The following is a 14,177-nucleotide window of genomic DNA, read 5'->3' on the forward strand; positions in this document are numbered from 1 at the left end:
TCACAATAGCCTGAAAAAATATTTCCTCAGAAGCAAGAAAATTATTGGATTCAATGCTTATTCCAAATTTTATTTCTCATTAGAATGTATTATTTAATTATACAACTATTTTAAGTATTACTTTTCAAAAAAATGACATTGATTTGATTTAGAAGATGAAAATGCGGAGAGCATTTTATCAGAACTCAAGGAAATTAGGGCTAATGTTGATGAAGAATTTTATATATTATTGTTGAGTCAAAAGCAGAGCTATACCTGTTTAATATTTGTCTCCCTCGACTTGTAGCAAGGCAAGCTCATCGTTAAAACATTAATATAGGATCAGTAGAAGGGTATATCTTAGATGCAGATACATTTATAACCCAAATAAATAAATTTTTAATTCATCATGCAGCACTCACATCTGCAAATATTACTCCCACAAAAGCCTTCCCAACCTTTTTCAGATGGTGATAGAAAAAAAAATATTTATTAGATTTTTATTATGAAGATGTTAAAGTATCTTATGATGCCTTACTAGCTGAATAACTATGTTTATAAAATTAACTATAGTTGATATAGTCCCAAAAAATGCTATGGATGCTCTGCATTATTTCAAACACATTTTAGATTAAATTCCCAATGTATTAAAAGGGTTTATAAACTCTTCCCATTAGTAAACTAATGAGAGAACACTCTCTTTTTTAAGAAGAATAACAGAGGCTTGCAGAAGTACCATTTGCAGGGCACGGCCCGGATTTTTTTTAAGAAATTTTTACGGCCCGGCCAGGCTTTTTTTAAAAAAATTTTAGGCCCGGCTCGGCTTTTTTTTTTAATTTTCAGGCTCGGCCCTGTTTTTTTTAAAATAAAATTTTCAGGCCTGGCCCTGATTTTTTTAAAATAAATTTTATTTATTTTTGATTTTTATTGCTAATAATAACGATTTCAAATATAGGCTGTTTTAAAAAATACAGCCCGTCCTGGGTGTTTTTTTTAAAATAATTCAGGCCCGGCTTGGGTGTTTTTTAAAAAAAATTTAGGTCCGGCCCGGATGTTTTTTTAAAAAAAATTCGAGCCTGGCCCGGGTATATTTAAAAAAATTAAAATACTGTCCGGCCCAGGGGCCGGGCCTGCAGGTCTCTGAAAAACATACCAAAAAGTACAACATGTGAAAGTAGATTGTAAGGTTTGGATCTTTTGAATATTCAAGGCATTTAGCGACAAGCAAGGATGAGATAATTCAAAAATTAGCTCAATCCCAACCAAGATTGGATTTTACATTGTAAATATATAACATACAAAATACAATTATTCCTAATAAACTTTTTGTGTAAAGGCTCAAAAAATCCAAATTTCTATTTTGGGTCATTTAAGTGATTCTTTACATATAATTTTTTTTATAATTCACATTAATTTAAAATTGTGCATTAGGAATAGTTATTAGTCCTAATAAATTTATGCTTGATATTTTTAAAAAACAATAATATTTCTTAAAAAAATTTATTATCCCCCCCCCCCCCAAACCAAATTCCTGCGTACGCGCCTGATAACATAAAATAATAAAAAAAGAAAAGTAAAAAGATCGGAATTTTTTACATATATCGGTCGATCCTATATTTTTGGAAAACGCTAAATATCGGTGCCGATCCGATATTTAATATCGGCACAGCCCTAAAAAATAATATTATCTTATTCTAAATATTATTTTGGTTAGTATATATTCCTTAATATATTCATTTTATTAAGGTATATAGTTAGATGTCAATGATTGGAAAAAGAGAATTTATCAATCCTTTTTTCAGACCAAAGCCTTTGGAGTTGAGTAGTGATTTACTCCGTCAGTGCTGTTTATTTTTTATAAAGTAGACTTGTTTATTCATCAATGTATATGAAAAAATACCATTTTTAAATATATGTCAGACCTTCGGTAATGCCCTATATCATCTACCTCATAGATCTGGTTTCTAAATCGAGATCTGCAAAGGGCAGTCGGTTAAATTTTTAGCAATTATAATTTTGTGAAAAATTTACACGGCACGTTAAAATTTTACAAAACCACCCCGCTCCATTAAATTATTTTGTATGAATTTTCTGGCCATTACAATTTTATCTAGACCTGCAGCATCGGTGGCGCCGTTTCTTTTTTAAACGATAGGCTGGCGGCGGTGTCAAATATTTTTCTAACTTAAATTTTTTAATTAAAATTGTAGATTCATTGGAAACACTTTTAAAATAAAATTTATGCTTTATTATGTTCTTAACTATTAACGATTTTATCAAGTCATAATTATCATGTATAAATATTATTTTATTTATTATAGGACATAAAGATGATCTTTTAGAGTTCAGAGTGAGTCCAGCTATGGAAAATACATGCTCGCTGGGTGCACTCATAGCTTAAACGCACAGGATCTTTCTAGCTAATATTGAGGGTTTAGGAAGATACAATGCTCTTATCTTCCAAAAATCGAAGACATCTTTTATATCTAAATTATAAGGCAAAAATAATGAATTCACTCTTTTTCTAAATTAGTTAAATAGTCTTGTTGTTTCAGATTATTGTTATGAATAGAAATGTTTGGTAGCCAATGACTTAAGATAATCGAATTCTGAAGCAACTTCCGTCGTTTCAGATTCGGTTAATTCGTCCGTGTAAGGCAACAGGTAGTGTGTCAGTTGCCATGTCTCCCCCCATCAGCGGGAGTCCCGAAATTTTTTAGTTTACACGCAGACATCGCTTTCCCGCAAAACTACCGCAATTGGAAATCTCTCGCAAAAATCTACCGCAATTTTTTAATTTCTCCCGCAATTTTTTTAAAATAATATTTTAATGTTTTTAATATATAAATAATAATTTTGAGAGACAGTAATTGATTATTTTTATATTTTTAAAATAAATTTTAAATATTTATTCGAAAAACATGTCTAGTTTGTAAATTTCTTTTTATCCTGTTTTATTTTTATCCAATAATAAATTAACATCATTTCATTCATATAAGTCAGTACAGGGGAGTATATCGTATATCAACATCGAATCAATGCAAAAATATTCTCCAAAATAATAAATAATACAGATGCAACTACAGCTGCGGAAATTGTATAAAACTATCATGTAGTTCAACAATCACAGAGCTATAGCATCACAATGTTGGTCGAATCTTTTTCTCATATTTAATGTCTCCAATATAAGTGCAAACCTTACTTGTGTTAGAACACAAATGAGCAGTACCTGAATCCTAGAGGTCAATTCTAGACGATTTGAAAGATGGACATCCATATACAATTCTAAAACACTTCCCTTGAACCTTCGCTATTTCAACAAGAATAAGAACATTTCAATAAAACTGTTAAAATTTTTTCCTCGGATAGTAAAAAATCTGTAGCTAACCACATAATGTAAATATAGCTGATTCAGGGTTGAATTGCATGTCAGCTATCTGCGCTGATAATGCTTATGTAAATTTTGGCAAAAACCGTGTATTTACCGAATTGAGGCAGCACAATAACGAATTAATACCAATTGGTTGTAGATGCCATATGCTACATAATTCTTGCAAGAAGCAATGAAAGTACTATCTGTGGATGTCGAAATAATTGTGATGAAATGTTTTAACGAATTTATTTCATCAACTAAAAGAGTTGGTGGAGTGGTCTGACTTGGAATGTGAGTTGTTGCGATATGTACCTATCAGGTAGTTATCATTAATACCTGCATCGATAAAATTTTAAAATTTACAAACCCTTAAAAAATACTTTTTAAATAAAGATTTTAAAAGCTGTCCTAAATTTTTTGGATTATGAAATGGCAGAAGCATATTTGGGATTAGTTTCACGTGTAGGTAATCTACTTAATGCAATTGATATTCAGTTGTAATCAGAATATTTTTTATTAATAAAGATTCACAAAATCATGCTACAGCTCTGATCATCTCTACAGTTAAAAATTTATAATAAATTTTATGGCGCTATTGCTAGAAATATTATGTTCAAATAATACTCTAATTATACATTTTTAAATGAATCAGATATTTTTATTAAGACAATTTTAGAATATTTACAAAATTTGATTTTAATAACTCTATTTACAAACGTATAAATATTATGACCTTGGAACAAAAACCATCAATTGATGGTTTTTATAATTTAATTGAGGACTGCCTGGAAAAAGGAGAGAAATCGGATTGCTTTAACAACATTAGAGGCTTAGCTAATGGTTAAACAAATATATAATATGTCATGCCAGTAACTTTATAAATATCTCAATAACGACGGTACACATTTAGTTCTATTATTTAAATCTTAAATAAAATATAATTAGGTTTAGCAATTCCGCTATAAAATTTATTATCAATTTTTAACTGTAAAGATGACCACGCAGATAATTTTGTGAATCTTTAATAAGATTCTTCTGATTACAACTGCACATTAACAGCATGTAGTAGATTTTCTGCATGTGAAATCATACCTAAATATACCCCTGCCATTCATTATTGAAAATATTTTCAAAATGTTAGGACAGCTTTTATAATTTTTATTTAAGAGATACTTTTTTAAAGGTTTATAAAATTTTAAAATCCTATCGATGGCGGCTATTAGGAACATATCGCAACCAACATTGTGCTGACTCGATTCTGTAAATACACTGTATTACCAAATTCACTGAGGCATTATCAGATCAGAAAGCTGACATGCAATTTATTGATAATCTCGAATCTGATATATTTACCATTATATGGTTAGCTATGTCTTTGGATTTTTCACTATTTGAGTGGAAAAAAATTAATAGTTTTATTGAAACGACCTTAATTTTGTTGAAATAGCGGAGGATCAAGAGAAATTTTTAATATTTCCTTATTAGATGCATCTGTTAGAATTGTATATGTATGCCCATCTTTCAAATCGTCAATTGACCTCCTGGATTTAGGTCCTAAAACATTGATGATAGCCTTGCTCATTTTTGTTCTACAAGTATACTTTTCATTTATTATGGGTAAAAGATTCTACCAACATTATGATGATAAGTATCTCTGTGAATGTTGTACTACAAGATAAGTGATTACAATTGCCGCAACTGTAATTGCATCTGTATTATTTCTTATTTTTGGAGTCCTTCTCCTTATTATGCATTTAAACGTGATAAGTGATAAATAAGTGCCTATCCCTATTATGTTATATACACACATGGTAGATTTCCAATCGGTCGTTTTACGGGACATCGCATAAAATATATTTTTAATTGTAAAATTTAAAAAAAAATTTTTATAAAATTTTATCTTTACATTCTTTTAATTTAAAAAAGATCGTTGGTGTTTTTATAAATTTATTTTAATAAATCAAGATGTTATTTTATTTTGAAAAATAGTTATATAAACTAATTATAAAAAATAATAGGCAGATAATTAAGTCAATTCAAAATCCCGGCCCGAAGGCCGAGGCCCGCAAAAAAAATTTTTTTAGCAATTTTTTTTCTACCGCAATTTTCATATTTCTTCCCCATAATCCAAATTTCTCCCGCAATTTGAAAATTTTGACCTGGCAACCCTGGTGTTGACATAAAAATTGCACCGGAGTAATATTTTTAATATTCATTTATTATGTTTATAGATAATCCAAAAGTGCTCCTAACACCTAACTATAAAAAATAAAACAAAGAGAAATAATATTTAAAAAAACTAATTTATGTAATACTACCTGAAAATCGGTTATTGGAAATATATGATCAAATTTAGTAAGCATATTTTGTTTAAAGGATGCTATGGAAGGACCATCATATTCTTTACGATTAAATGATTTTTAATTTCACTACGAAATAATAAGGATAAATTTATAGTAAATCCTTTTTGGGTAGATAAAAATTCAACAGTTTTTTGAAGATTTAAAGAAAATTTAAAAATTCATGCACCAAGTCCCAATCCTAGTTAAATAATTTGAGATCCGATTTCTTCATTCTATTTAATAGCTATGTTTTTATATATGTTATAATGGCAATGAAATAAAAATCATTAATTAAAAATTCCTTATACGATAAAATATAAATTATATATGATGAGCTGTAGATTGCATCATTAAAATATTGTATTACTTTTTATATAATAATTGATGGTCTTATGCTTATCATATACAAAAGATTTGAAACATCAAAAATTAAAAGAATAAAAATATTAATATATCAATACCTTTTCTCTAAATCACTAACCTAATAATAACATATCATCTTGTTACAAATCAAATGTTTTTAATAATATTTATTAATTTTAAAAAATATAATCGATTTTTTATTAATTTAAAAAATATTATTTTTCTTCCAATTATAATTCATAAATAATATACAAAATAAATATTATTTTTTATAATAAAAAATATGCATCACGCCGCCATGCCGCCGGATTTTGCATCGGCGTGGTGGAAAATCACCAGCAGCGGCCTATTTGACCGGCGGCGCACAGGTCTATCTATATCTAATTTTTCTGATAATGATCTGTGGAACTAATGATAGAAATTTATGAGTCGTGGTAGTTTTCTGTATATTTATTCATGACTTTGATAGCAGCATATAAAAAGTGGAAGAATGTACATCATATAATATATTATAATAATTCACATCATCGTAGTGTCAAAAATGATTATATAAAATTGAATCTAATAATGATTGTCTTCTTACCAAAATGTTATCAATATAGCTATTTGTTTATCTATACTAATCAATCATCAAGTTAGGTAAAATGTTTTTTTTAAATATAAACAAAACTAAAATACCGTAAGGTATAAAACTAAAATATATTTACATATGTTAGCGGCAATGTGATATTTTCGGCAATGTGAGCTAGTGGTAGGCAGGGTAATTTTGTTATTTCGGCAAAGTATATAATGCCGAAATAACCAGGCAATGCATTCTATTTTACAAATTAATAAATTTATTATTTATTTGAGATTAATTTATTATTATTTAATATTAATTTATTATTATAAATTTATTTTATATTTTTTTTAAATATATTTTAATTTGTTACAATATTATTTTTGATTGATATTTTTTTTTAATATTATTTATTTTTTTGATCGCTAATTTTTTTATTTTTTGTGTTATATGATTTTCTTAATAAATAAGTGACAATTGTCATAATCGTTATTTTTGAACTTTTTTGAGTTTCTTTAAAGTAAATAGGTAAAAATATGTTTTGTAACATGTTAAATTAATATTTCAGTGAAAATGTACTATAGAAAAGTGACAATTGTCATAATCGTTTTTTTTGAACTTTTTGAGTTTTTTTAAAGTATATAGGTAAAAATATGTTTTGTAAACCTGTTAAATTAATATTTCAGTGAAAGTATAGTATAGAAAAGTGACAATTGTCATAATCGTTATTTTTAAACTTTTTTGAGTTTTTTTAAAGTAAATAGGCAAAAATATGTTTTGTAAAGATGTTAAATTAATATTTCAGTGAAAGTGTACTATAGAAAAGTGACAATTATCATTATCGAACTTTTTTGAGTTTTTTTAAAGTAAATAGATAAAAATATGTTTTGTAAACATGTTAAATTAATATTTCAGTGAAAATGTAGTATAGAAAAGTGACAATTGTCATAATCGTTATTTTTAAACTTTTTTGAGTTTTTTTAAAGTATGGGATGTTAAATTAATAATTCAGTGAAAGTGTTCTATAGAAAAGTGACAATTGTCATAATCGTTATTTTTGAATTTTTTTAAGTGTTTTTAAAGTAAATAGGTAAAAATATGTTTTGTAAACATGTTAAATTAATATTTCAGTGAAAGTGTACTGTAGAAAAGTGACAATTGTCATAATCGTTATTTTTAAACTTTTTTGAGTTTTTTTAAAGTAAATGGGTAAAAATATGTTTTGTAAACATGTTAAATTAATATTTCCGTGAAAGTATACTATAAAAAAGTGACAATTGTCATAATCGTTATTTATGAACTTTTTTGAGTTTTTTTAAAGTATATAGGTAAAAATATGTTTTGTAAACATGTTAAATTAATATTTCAATGAAAGTATAGTATAGAAAAGTAATTGTCTTTTTCTATTGTGAAGATACAAAATCTTACAAGTTCTTATAGAGAAGGCTTGCTACCAGATTTCCGTTAATAATATAGCTTAAAAATATTTTTTAATAATGAAGCATATAAATATGATAGTGGGGGGGGGGGAGGGGAGAAGAAAAAATTCCCACCCATTTTACCAAATGTGCCTGATTTGTTAAATTTTATTTAAAATAATAAAGAATTTACCCCTATCAAATAACTAAAAGGCGTCTATGATGTCACAAAAATATAAAAAAATGAATAAAAATAATGACCTTATAAAATTTGTGAGTAATATTTTAAAAAAAGATTATAAACCCGAAGAAAATTTAAAACATAAATTGGCCAAAGGCCTTCAAAGAGAGAGCCTAGCATTATTCAATAAAATATAGTAAAAAAAATTATCCAAAGGCTTACATTTCTCGAAAAAAACTTAGATAAACTTATAATGTTTGATGTATAATCTTAGTAATTGTTTAAAATAAATATAAATATGAGGGCTAACTTTGAAAATGCTAAAATTTATTTCGTAAATATATTCATTTTCGAAAATCTATTTAATACTTTGATAGATTTAAATTGCAATATTAGCTCTAACTTGTAATTTCAGATCGTTCACTAAAGTGAATAAATATTTAAAATGAATTTACTCACATAATTGAAATAAATGATCCAAAGATATTATAGTTAGTTGATATACAAATAACTGATGCAGGATTCTAATTAAATATATTTCGTAGTTAACATTTTAGAAAAAAATAAATTAATCTTACAATTATTTTAATCTTATATCGGCCTACTATTATAAATTATGTTAAAAAAACATTTCCGGATGCTATGAAGATTAAAGTTTAATCATAGTAGTGGAATTTATTATCATTTGAAGTGATTAATGTATTATTAATAAAATCTCGAGTTTAATCAAATCAAGGAATGACGATTTGCAGGAAAATAACTCATCATTAATTATGAATATATAAATAAAAGCTAATTTAGGAATTTTATTGTTGATATTACTGTTAGTGACTTAAAAATATAAAACATATCTAAACTGAAATTTTAATTTAACGTTTACAAAACATATTTTTACCTATTAACCTTAAAAAAGTTCAAAAATAACGGTTATGACGATTGTCACTTCTCTAAGGTACATATACACTGAAAATTTAATTTAACATGTTTACAAAACCTATTTTTACCTATTTACTTTAAAAAAACTTAACGATTATGAGAATTGTCACTTTTCTATAGTACATTTTAACTGAAATTTTAATTTAACATGTTTACAAAACATATTTTTATCTATTTACTTTAAAAAAAGTTCTAAAAAACGATTATGACAATTGTCACTTTTCTATAGTACACTTTCACGAAAATATTAATTTCGCATGTTTACCGAACATATTTTTACCTATTTGTTTGAAAAAAACTCAAAAATGTTTAAAAATAACGATTATGACAATTGTCACTCTTCCATAGTGCTTAACTGAAATTTTAGTTTAACATGTTTACAAAACGTATTTGTACCTATTTACTTTAAAAAAACTGAAAAAAGTTTATAAATAACGATTATGACATTTGTCACTTTTATCTAAAAAATTAACTATCAAAAGATATATGTCTAGGACACCACCCCCTACACTATCGTTTCTCAAAAGGCAGACTTCCTAGACATTATGCCATTAATTCAATAATCAATAGAACGCTGAGATCTACAAATACTCCCTCCACACTGGAACCTACCGGTCTTAGCTCCGATAATCAAACCAGACCGGATGGTTTGACGTTAGTCCTTTGGAACCAAGGTTTACCTCTCGCTTGGGACTATGCCTGCGTTGATCGTTTTGCCAGATCTTTTTCTGCCAACTCCATCTCAAAAGCGGAGAATACAAAAACAAATAAATATTACCACCTTAATAATATTTTATTCGCTCCGGTAGTCTCAGACACCTGTGGATCATTCGGACCCCAAGCCTTAAAATTATTCAAAACAATAGGGCAAAGGTTACGATTAATCACAGGTGATCCGAAAGAAGGTTTCTACCTCCGCCAAAGGATTTCAATCGAAATCTGCCGTTCAAACTGTATATCCATTCATGGGTCATTAAGCCCCGTGGACCACACCTAATTAGATATCCCTCTTTTTTTTTAAATAATTTTTTAAATGAGGTAATTACGCCAGGCCTTAAAGGGAAGAGATGCCAGAAAATAATTTTAATGATATACCCCCTTTTAAATATTTAAAAATTAGATTGCAAATCTTATATTGCTGATAAGTTTCAGCAGATAGAGGAATTAATAATTACCTCCCAAAAATTAAAAATATCCCTTCTTTTAATTATATGTTTTTATATTGATTTTATTGTTTTTAATATATATTTTTAATTCAATAGTGTATATAAATGTTCATGTTCATGTTTTAATTTTTTTTACCGAATAAAATAAATTTTTAAACAAAAAAAAAAATAGATAAAATTACGTAAAATATTAATATATAAAAATCATTTTAAAAATATATATTAAAAAAAATATCAATCAAAAAAATATATTGTAAAAATTTATGTAAGAAATAAATATAACAAATTAAAATATAATATTAATCTTAAAAAATTATTAATAATATAATATTACAAAAATAACACATTGCCTGGTTATTTCGGCAATGTATACTTTGCCGAAATAACAAAATTACCCTGCCTACCACTACCTCACATTGCCGAAAATATTCCGGCAATATATACATTAGAGATCTGCGTTCGGGCTGGGCTCGGGCCTAATTCTATTTAAAATAATCGGGTTCGGGCCTGGCCTAATATTTTTAAAAAAAATTCGGGCCGGGTCGGGTCGGACTTTGGAAATATTTTTAAATATATCTAAATTTATTAATTTTATATTGAATTTTTTATGTAAATTAAAATATTTTATTTTATTTATTGAAATTAAACGACATATAACATATGTCTTTTATTTTGAGTAATTATAAAAATTATTTCTATATTTAAATATAATCTAGCCGGATCGGGTGGGTAAATCTTTTTTAAAAAAAATTCAGGTTCGGGCCGGGCCGGCAAATCTTTTTTTTAAATATTTCGGGCCGGGCCGGGCTTGAAAAATTAGGCCCGATGCAGATCACTAGTACATTGCTGAATATTTCACATTGCCGCTAACATATATAACATTCCTTTCTAAATAGTTCTCCCCAGGGATTCGAACCGAACCCGGAGAAGTGAACCCGGGTTTTTAGAAAAAAACTCTGAACCCGAACCGAACCTGAACCCCATTTATAAAATTTTCAAAACCCCGAACCGAACCCAAGAATTTTATTTGAACCAGGGTTCAACCGGGTTCAGTGTATTATTTAAAATCATATATTTATATATGTAAATACAAATATTATATTTTCAAATTTCCAATTAAATGAAGTGTTAATAAATTTTAAACAACTTAATTCATTTATGCCATTTTTAAATTTATTCTCGATTCCTATTGGAGTGTTAAAAAATTTTAAACAATTGAATTAATTTACGCCATTTATTTTTAAATTTTTATCTTATTATTCTTAAAGATTATTAATTAGAAGAAAATGGTTAACAAATCAAAGTAAAAATTATTATATTGTTAATTTAAAAAATTCTAAACATCTAACTTAAAAATTGTTAAATGTAGGGCAGTTTTTGTGAACTTATTAAAATGATTTTAAAATTTATATATGCTAATCATTTATTTTTGGTTCAGATTAATTTTTACAAGATATTAATGAAGTACATATTATAAATGAAATTAAATTTATAAATATCTCTTTTTTAATTCTGAAATCATTGCTATTTAAAAAAATTGTTCTCTTTTTATAGATTTAAGATTAAAGATAAAGTCATATTTGATAAGCATTTTACCCTTAATACAATAGAAAAAAAATCAATATGTTCATATTGCAAAGTAAAAATGTCTGGTAATCACTTGTCAAATTTAGAAAGACACCTGGAAAGAAATCACAACAATGATTATTTAAATTATTTATATGAAAAAACCAAATATCAGGAATTGTTATTGGCAAAAAAACTTAAAATTAATATAGAAACCTTTTTTCCAAAAAAGCATATAAGTATAAATATATCATCTAATGATTTGATGAGTTCTATACTTGAACTTGTTACTGTAAATGGCCGGCCTTTATCAATTATTGAAGATTTGGGATTTCAAAGAATTATAAATCCACTCCTATCTGGGCTCAATTTAGTTATAAACAAAGAAAATTTATCCAGAACTATTAATAAAACAGCCCAATCAATTAGAGACAAAATATCGAGAGAGGTAGAAGGAAAATTAATAAGTTTAAAAGTTGATGCAGTTCAACGACTAGATAGGTCAATTCTTGGTGTAAATATTCAATTTATATCAAAGTCCATTATAAATTTGAGAACTCTTGGAATTGTAAAGCTGAAAGAGAGATGTACAGGAGAATATATAAAAGAGAATATATTAAAAACTTTACTAAAATTTAAAATTAATATTGAACAAATATACACAATTACTTCTGATAATGGTTGTAATTTTTTAAGAGCTATAAAGCTCCTGCAACCTGAAACTGATTATGATATAAGGAGTGAATCAGCAGATGAGGAAAATATGGATGTAAATGTATATAAATATGATATTGATGATATACAAAATACATTTTATCAACTATTATATCCTATCCGATTTATAGTGTACGATGTGCAGCTCACACACTTCAGCTGGCACTTCAAGATGCTATAAAATTATCACCTATTGTGGAAACCATTGCAAAAGCTAGGAGCCTAAATTTAAAATTAAGACATCCCACTTACCAAAAGTTATTAAAAATATGAAACTCCCTAAGCCTGTATTAGATTGCCACAGATGGCATTCAACCCATGATATGTTAGAAAGGCTGATTTTACTAAAACCCAATATCGAAGATTTTTTTTCAGAGCAATCTGATTATTTATTGACTGAAGATTGGAAAGAGATAATAACGATTGTTGAAATTTTAAAACAGCTAAAAATCGCAATCAAACAATTCCAATCTGAACAGTTAACACTGATAGATTTTTATGCAGCATGGTTAAGATGCTGCATCGAACTGGAAAAAAATCCAAACCATTTTGCTCAATTACTATATTCTTGTCTTAAGAACAGAGAAGAAAGGTTTATAAAGAACGAAATTCTCTTAGCTGCCATATACCTGGACCCAAGATACAAGGTTAATTAAAAGCTTAGTAAATTAATTATTTTAGATTTATATTAAAATTGTTATTTTATGGAATACTTAAATATAAACAATATAAATCCTTAAATATTACAGGTATTACTTAGTGATGATGATAAGATTTGTGCGAAAAGGCATCTTGTCAATTTATGGAGACGAATTAAAAGCTTAACAACGCCGATTTTATCTGATGATATTAGTTCCGATGAAGTTATTGAACAAGAAGGTGATTTAGAGAAATTGATACAAGGAAAGGCAAGAGAAAATACTTAAAAGAGGGCCAACGATTGCTGAGAAAAGTATAAGAACAATAATTACTGGATTTAGCGATTATAAAAGATTAGATAAGAAGGAAAATATTTTGCATTTTTGGGAGTCTGCTAAGCTGGAACACCCTGAATTATATATTTTATCTAAAATCTTATTTGTTGTTCCTGCAACCCAAGTTAATTTATCATATTTTCACATATAGCGTTGAAAGATCTTTTTCACATTTGAAATTCATTCTTTCACCACATAGATCGAGGATGAGTGAACAACTCTTGGAAGATATTATGCTAATACGTCTAAATAAAATTTTTAAAATTGATACATGACTATATGCTTTGTATTTTTAACTATATTTGCCTATAAATAAAATAAAAAATTTATTTTTTATATCAAATTTATGTCTAGTTTTTTATTATGATTTAAATATAGAATTTTTTTTATCAACTCAAAAATTCTTGAACCCGAACCAAACCCGGGTTCAAAAATATTTCCCTGAATCGAACCCGAACCGAACCCATATTTTTTTATACCCCGAACCGAACCCGGGCAAAAATTTTGTCGGGTTCGCATCCCTGGTTCTCCCTATCATGCTTGTTCATGTCACACTCATTCGGCCATACTTGTTCCTCGTTATCACCATTTATTGTGTGTTAGTGG

General features: G+C 27.2%; 1 protein-coding gene across 2 annotated transcripts in view; it reads left to right on the forward strand.

Annotated features, from left to right (window-relative positions):
* Positions 1-2,471, forward strand: part of LOC135930463 (probable serine/threonine-protein kinase clkA) — a 52,609-nt gene extending 50,138 nt beyond the window's left edge. The window contains exons 4-5 of one of the 2 annotated variants that reach the window (XR_010572773.1): positions 1,726-1,841; positions 2,301-2,471. The gene's annotated coding sequence lies outside the window, so the exon portion shown is untranslated. Of the gene's footprint in view, positions 1-1,725; positions 2,013-2,300 lie in introns of those variants that run through there. The other variant, XM_065467264.1, reaches the window with a different exon arrangement.
* The last annotated feature ends 11,706 nt before the right edge of the window (positions 2,472-14,177 follow it).

The sequence above is a fragment of the Gordionus sp. m RMFG-2023 genome, chromosome 5 (assembly GCF_954871325.1).
Source record: "Gordionus sp. m RMFG-2023 chromosome 5, tfGorSpeb1-WG-v2, whole genome shotgun sequence".
Taxonomy (NCBI): domain Eukaryota; kingdom Metazoa; phylum Nematomorpha; class Gordioida; order Chordodea; family Parachordodidae; genus Gordionus; species Gordionus sp. m RMFG-2023.